This window comes from Mobula birostris, chromosome 2 (assembly GCF_030028105.1).
Source record: "Mobula birostris isolate sMobBir1 chromosome 2, sMobBir1.hap1, whole genome shotgun sequence".
In the NCBI taxonomy this organism is placed as follows: domain Eukaryota; kingdom Metazoa; phylum Chordata; class Chondrichthyes; order Myliobatiformes; family Myliobatidae; genus Mobula; species Mobula birostris.
Genome location: NC_092371.1, coordinates 14,932,520 through 14,938,674, shown reverse-complemented (window position 1 = coordinate 14,938,674; position 6,155 = coordinate 14,932,520). Strand labels below are relative to the sequence as shown.

At 44.3% G+C, this 6,155-nt stretch overlaps 1 pseudogene; it reads right to left on the bottom strand.

Moving 5' to 3' along the window:
• Window positions 1–1,739: 1,739 nt before the first annotated feature.
• Window positions 1,740–4,122, bottom strand: LOC140212727 (immunoglobulin lambda-1 light chain-like; annotated as a pseudogene).
• Between the last annotated feature and the right edge of the window lie 2,033 nt (window positions 4,123–6,155).

Genomic DNA, 6,155 nt, shown 5'->3' with positions numbered 1-6,155 from the left:
AGTCGGGCAGTATCCACTTGGGATTACTGCACAGTCCTCGATAGTGAAATACAATTGCCAAACATCAACCAAATCACGATAATGGCGTCTCCGGTTGAAACCACCTTCTACTTCAAAATAAGCCTGTTCACCTTTTATCTATTCATAAAGGTGGATAGTACAACCCTTCATATCTTCCCCGGTATTGGTGAGATATACCTTAGAGATCCCCGGGGAGCGGCGCTCTTCCCTGTACTTTTTTATTTGGACATTTTGATGATCTTTGAGGAACACCAGTTTATCCATTCTGCCGTTCCTTTTTTCCTCCTCTCCAGCTCCGTGATTACTAGTGGGTGCCACTAGTAACTTATGTGAAATATTACTGCATTTTCTGTAAGTGCATGCAGGTAACACCGGCAGTCAGTCACAACCTCTATAAGGACCACCCTACAAATCACGCAAGAAATAACGTTAATATATTCAGACGGGACTCTGTAGTCTTCTCACGCTTATTTCACGGTTTGTTAACTCTCACCCATGCGACAAGTACAGTCGTCTTAGATGCCACGAGTTTCTGGAAGAGCTATTATCCTCCAATCATCAAGCTCCTGAACCAAAGTGGATGACTTTACTCACCTCACCTCTGGATTGATCCCACAACCTACAGACTCACTTTCAAAAACACTTCAACTCATGCCCTCAGTATTATTTATGTATTTATGCATTTATCCCTTTATCCTTTATTTTATGGACTGATTGATTGAATTTAATTGATTTATCTATTTATTTATGGAGTTATTTGCTTATCTCTCTTTCATTCTGTTTGGTTCTTTGCTGTTTTTTGTCATTTTCCACATTGCTTGTTAGCGTTTTATTTTTTCTACTGCACTTCTTTCTTGTATTGTGAATACCTGCAAGAAAATGGAACTCTGGGTAGCATATGATGATGAATACGCACTTTCTTAACGCATTTATTTTGAATGTTGAAGGTAAAGGTGAGTTACAGCCTATGCGTTGTGTTTCAGGGAACGGTTTATGTTCCCGCGGGCGGTGTGTGTGTGTGTGTGTGTGTGTGTGCGTCTGTCTGTGTTGGGGGCGGGTGGTGGTGTCGGGGTGTGAGCTAACGGAATCGATAATCTCAGATGCAGATAATGGCCAGGTCACGGACAAACATCCCTGCAGTGTAACGCTCCCAATGGTGGTAACACTTTGGCCAAACGGCGGTAGAATGATAATCTTCCACCCACAAAGTTAGTTGGAAATGAAGAGTAGATGCCGGTAATGTCTGGAGCTGAGCGACGACGGGGGAGGCTCACGTTGGACACAGAGACCTGAAGGGCGCAATAAGTGGATTTAAGTGTAATTCCAATTGTGGTTCCCAGAATCAGGTTGTCAGCTACCAATGCTCCCAACGTACTGCGGCCAATCGAGTAAAGACATGCCACGATACACCCAGCACTGTTTTCTCTTTATTAAGAGACGTGTTACACAAGATCTAATCACATCTCAAGAGATCGCTCCCAATTCTACACAAAGCGGAAGGTCAAACAGAGCACAATGGGGATAATTCTATACAAACTTATGCGTCGCAAAATAAAGATAATCCGCTCTTATTTATAAAATTGCTTAACGTTGTGACTCTCCCATAAGCGGACATTGTTACACAAATACATTGCAAAGCGGGCTGCACAGTCCCACTGATTGGTTCACTGCATTAAGCGAGAGCAAACGATCCGCATATTTTGCCAGCCGGCGCCTTCTCACTGCGCACATACGGACGAAGAGATGGTGTTGCGCAGCGGCGAACACAGCGAGCTGCGGCTTACGCTGCAGGAAAAGCTTGAGCCCTTGCTCCATGCAGCGGCGGGTACCCGAAGGTTACTGATCAGCTTGTAGGTCTGGTCCGTGACGAGAGACACGGCGCCCGTCGTCATCCCCCTCTCCGTATCGACTCCATTTACACTCCAGCGCAACGCGACCAACTCCGGCTTAAAGCCACCCACCAGGCAGGAGAGACTGGCCGAACCGGAGCCCGTCTCTTCCCGCGAGGGAGGAAGCAGGACAACCGAAGGGTTCCGGCACTCGCTACCCGTGAGAGGGAGAGGAGACGGAGGGAAATAGAAACACTATTAATTAACTGACTGATCGGAGTTAGAAAAAGCGCCGCAAAAATTAGCACAATTTAGTTCTGGCTTTAGATGAAATGTGGGTCACAGAATGCGCCATTCCGTCCCTCGAAATGACTGATTACCCTGATTATTCCCACATCTCTGCTCTGGGTCCGCAAGCCTGTGTGGCTATGGCGCTACCTTATTTATTTTAAAAATGTTTTCTGAGTCCACGCTCCAGTCACCGCTGAATTCTAGAGCCTAGTATTGTGGTAAAATGTTGCAGAGATCTCTTGAAGCACTGCTCAATCACTTCGCTAATTCCCCATGTCATGCTGATATTTATTGATCACTCTTTGGAGATCAATTGTTCGCAATTCTCTAATAATTCCACAAATTGGAAAATATTCTGTCAGTAACTATAAGAATACTGCACCTTCAGTTATTGATTGAGTGAAAGCTACTTGGAATGCCCCGAATTCAGGAAAGTTCTTTGGATATCCAAGACTGCGCGTCAAGTGACCGAAGAAGAAATGGCGGAAAAATAGAGAAAATCTGTTAATCGGTGAGAAGCGAGAACAGTATGAAGGGTAAGTTCAGACCCGAACCCGTACTAACACGGTGTCACAGCTCTGATCAGCACCTTCCCCAATTGTATTATTTGTAAAGACTAACGTTTTTCCCGTGTTTGCTACGATCATAACAACACCACTCTTAATCACAACCTGAGAATTGCGTTAACTTGAAGCAGTGAATATCCTGCCCTGTGATCAAGGATTTACGCAGCAACAAACATTGTGGAATATTGGCGCCAAACACGTTCTCAGAGGTGGTGAATGAAGGGAGAAATGTGGGTGTCTTGCTTGTGAGGGTGAAGATTTTTCCAATTTCTGTATGAATGTTAGGCCAATCAGTTTACGACCGGGCGACAGGACCGACGGTGAAGAATTTTTCGAGAATGCTAAGCGGAGAAGCGAAGAATTTAAAGGAGATATTCGATGTATTTCTGATTTTGTACAGGGTGGTGGGTGCATAGAACGCATAGAGGTGGAAGAGGGAAGATACGACAGGGACGTTTATTTTACATTCTTATTGTGTACACCTCAATGCATTGTGACATCTCTTGATATATGGACAGTATGTAAGAAAGGCTTTTCATTGTATCTTGTGAAAAGTAGGAATAACAAAGCAATACTTATAATAAATTGCACGGGCTCATTGTGTTAAAGAGGAGGGACGTCACAAGATATTCAGTTCTGCTGCAAAGACTGAGGCAGATCAATAGTGCTCAACAAAATTGTTCTCAAAGGTGAAGCGATCATTAAGTTGAAATTTGGGCCTGCCTCGATGGGCTGTACGGCCTCGTACGCCAAAATAAGAAAGACCGAACTTCCTAAAGTATAGAATTATAACCAAACTTCCCCGAACGGGTTGTATCCAGCTGTGGAGAATGAGATTAAATATAATAGAAATTGCTCGTTACAAAATCAGAGAGTCACTTACTCTTTGTAGTCAGGTTAATTCCCGGACCGAAGATATATGCATTGTCCCACGCTGCACAGTAATAGACAGCAGAGTCTCCAGGCTCCTAACTGCTGATGGTCAGGATGTGCTTGCTGATGGAACTGTCCCTAGATGGTTGAAAACGGGCTGTGATCCCTCTGGCTCGGTATATATCATTGTCCGTCTCATCTTCTCACACCCACTGCGGTCACTCCACGGGACGCTGTTGGTACCAGTACATGTCGTAACTTCCAACATTTGCGTTCTGTATCCGACATTCTAAGCTGACGGTTTGTCCCTGGAGACAGGTCCAGACATTGGAGTCTGACTGAGGACTGGGGCTGCCCGGACTCCTGTAATAAAACACAATAAATCCCCTGTGTGAATTTGAGATAACACAAGGCTTATCAATCGTTAATACGAGCAAAAGAATCAGCAGTAATTCTAATTCTAACGAATAATCTCTGCGTGAACCAACCCGACTCCCACCTTGCAAATGGATCAGCAGAGCCCAGAGGTAATGAAGAACTGGGAATATTCATCCGGACCGGTGCGGACAGTCAGCGCCCAATATTCCGACTGAACCACGCGCTGTTCTGTGAAGTCCAAGAACTGGTCTTGTTACAGCGTCTGCAGACCGGAGTCTCCGGGTCCGTTTATCAACCGGGATGTTAATGACTGGGAGGTGCCAGAGAAATGGTGGTAGCGGAGACTGACCTGCCGTTCTTTGTAGATTTTGAATGGACATCTTGTTGATCTTCAAAACGTTAGCCTTCATTTAAAAAATGTTGTTTCATCTTATTGTAGTACATATCTAGTCCTGCAGAACCTTGGAGAATCATCGGGCTAAGCTGATTTTAACCCTTATATCGTCAGGAACTCTCTGGAACAGCGGGGTGGAGGGGAGAGTGGTGCCATATTTTGCCCAGAATGGTTAATGAGATCTAAACATTTTAGGATCACACTTATCAAATTCCCACCAAGTCCCCGTGCCATTCCAAATCTGTCTCGTCCAATCATCGGTTCTGAGGTTAGGAAATTCCAGCAGAAAGCTTGCTGGCGAATAAAGCTTGTCGATAAAAATGCGTAGCTCCCAATCGACTCGTGTTTTTCTCTAAGGTCTCAGGAACAATGTCCTGGATAGAAATTCATTTCACGTCAGGTCAGTGATTGCGCAAAGGTTATTGTTCAAGGTCGGTCAATGCTGCCGTAGGGCATTGTGAGTGTTCTTCCAGACAGATAGACATCCGCCTATCATTAGATGGATGTTAAGCAGTAATTCTGCTGATGACGCAAACAACTGCAGATGCTGGTATCTGGAACAACTCAGAAAGAGCAGGGGTGACTCAACGGCTCAATAGCATTTATGCAGTGAAATGGATAGTCAACAATTACGGCCCGAGAGTTTTCATCTGAAAGTTTGTACCGCATTCATTTAATTTCTTTCCATCTGTGAGATATTGAGGCAATTCACAAGACCATGACAATAGTCAGACAAAGCTTTTAGGTGTAAACTTAAGTCTGACTACATTAATGCCTGGCAATGGCCTTGTTCAACAGGGAATCTGACCTCGAGACTTTGATATCCAATGATCTTGCCGCCCGACCTTGTTAAATTCTTCGCCGTCAATATTCAGGTTATCATTGAGCAGAACACACTGGATTAATTAAATTGACCTTTATAAATTAGACCCTGCTAAAAAGCTGGCGATCACAGAGTTCAAAGTTCAAAGTAAATTTATTATCAAAATACGTATGCCATCAAATACTGCCCTGAGATTTATTGCCTCCACTGCATTCACAGTAGATATCAAGAAATGCAATGAAACAGCACATACAGATGGACAAAGTGTAACTGAAGACACAGTGTGTAAATGCAAACGAACAAATGCATACATACAGGAATAGATGGACTAATAATTAAATAGATAGAAACTAAATAATAAGTAAATCGATAGATGCATTAATAGATACATGGATGAACAGATAGCCAGCAAGTTAGACAGGTAGATAGATATTTGTCTACATGCGTAGACAGGTGTGGGCACGTGACCAAGTGGTTAAGGTATTAGATTACCGACCTGAAGATCATCAGTTCGAGCCCCAGCCGAGGGAACGTGTTGTGTCCTTGAGCAAGGCACTTAATCACACATTGCTCTGCGACGACACTGGCGCCAAGCTGTATGGGTCCTAATGCCCTTCCCTTGGACAACATTGGTGTCGTGGAGAGGGGAGACTTGCAGCATGGGCAGCATGGGCAACTGCTGGTCTTCCATACAACCTTGCCCAGGCCTGCGCCCTGGAGAGTGAAGACTTCCAGGCGCAGATCCATGGTCTCGCAAGACTAACTTTACATAGACAGTCAGAGAGATGGATAGATACATATATACATACATACATGGATGAGTCGACAGATAGATAAGTAGATAATCGAGAGAGAGAGAGAGAGAGAGAGAGAGAGAGAGAGAGAGAGAGAGAGAGAGAGAGAGAGAGAGAGAGATACAACTGAGAGCATGAGTTGTAGAGCCCTTCAACATGAGTATATCGGTTGTGGAATCAGTTTAG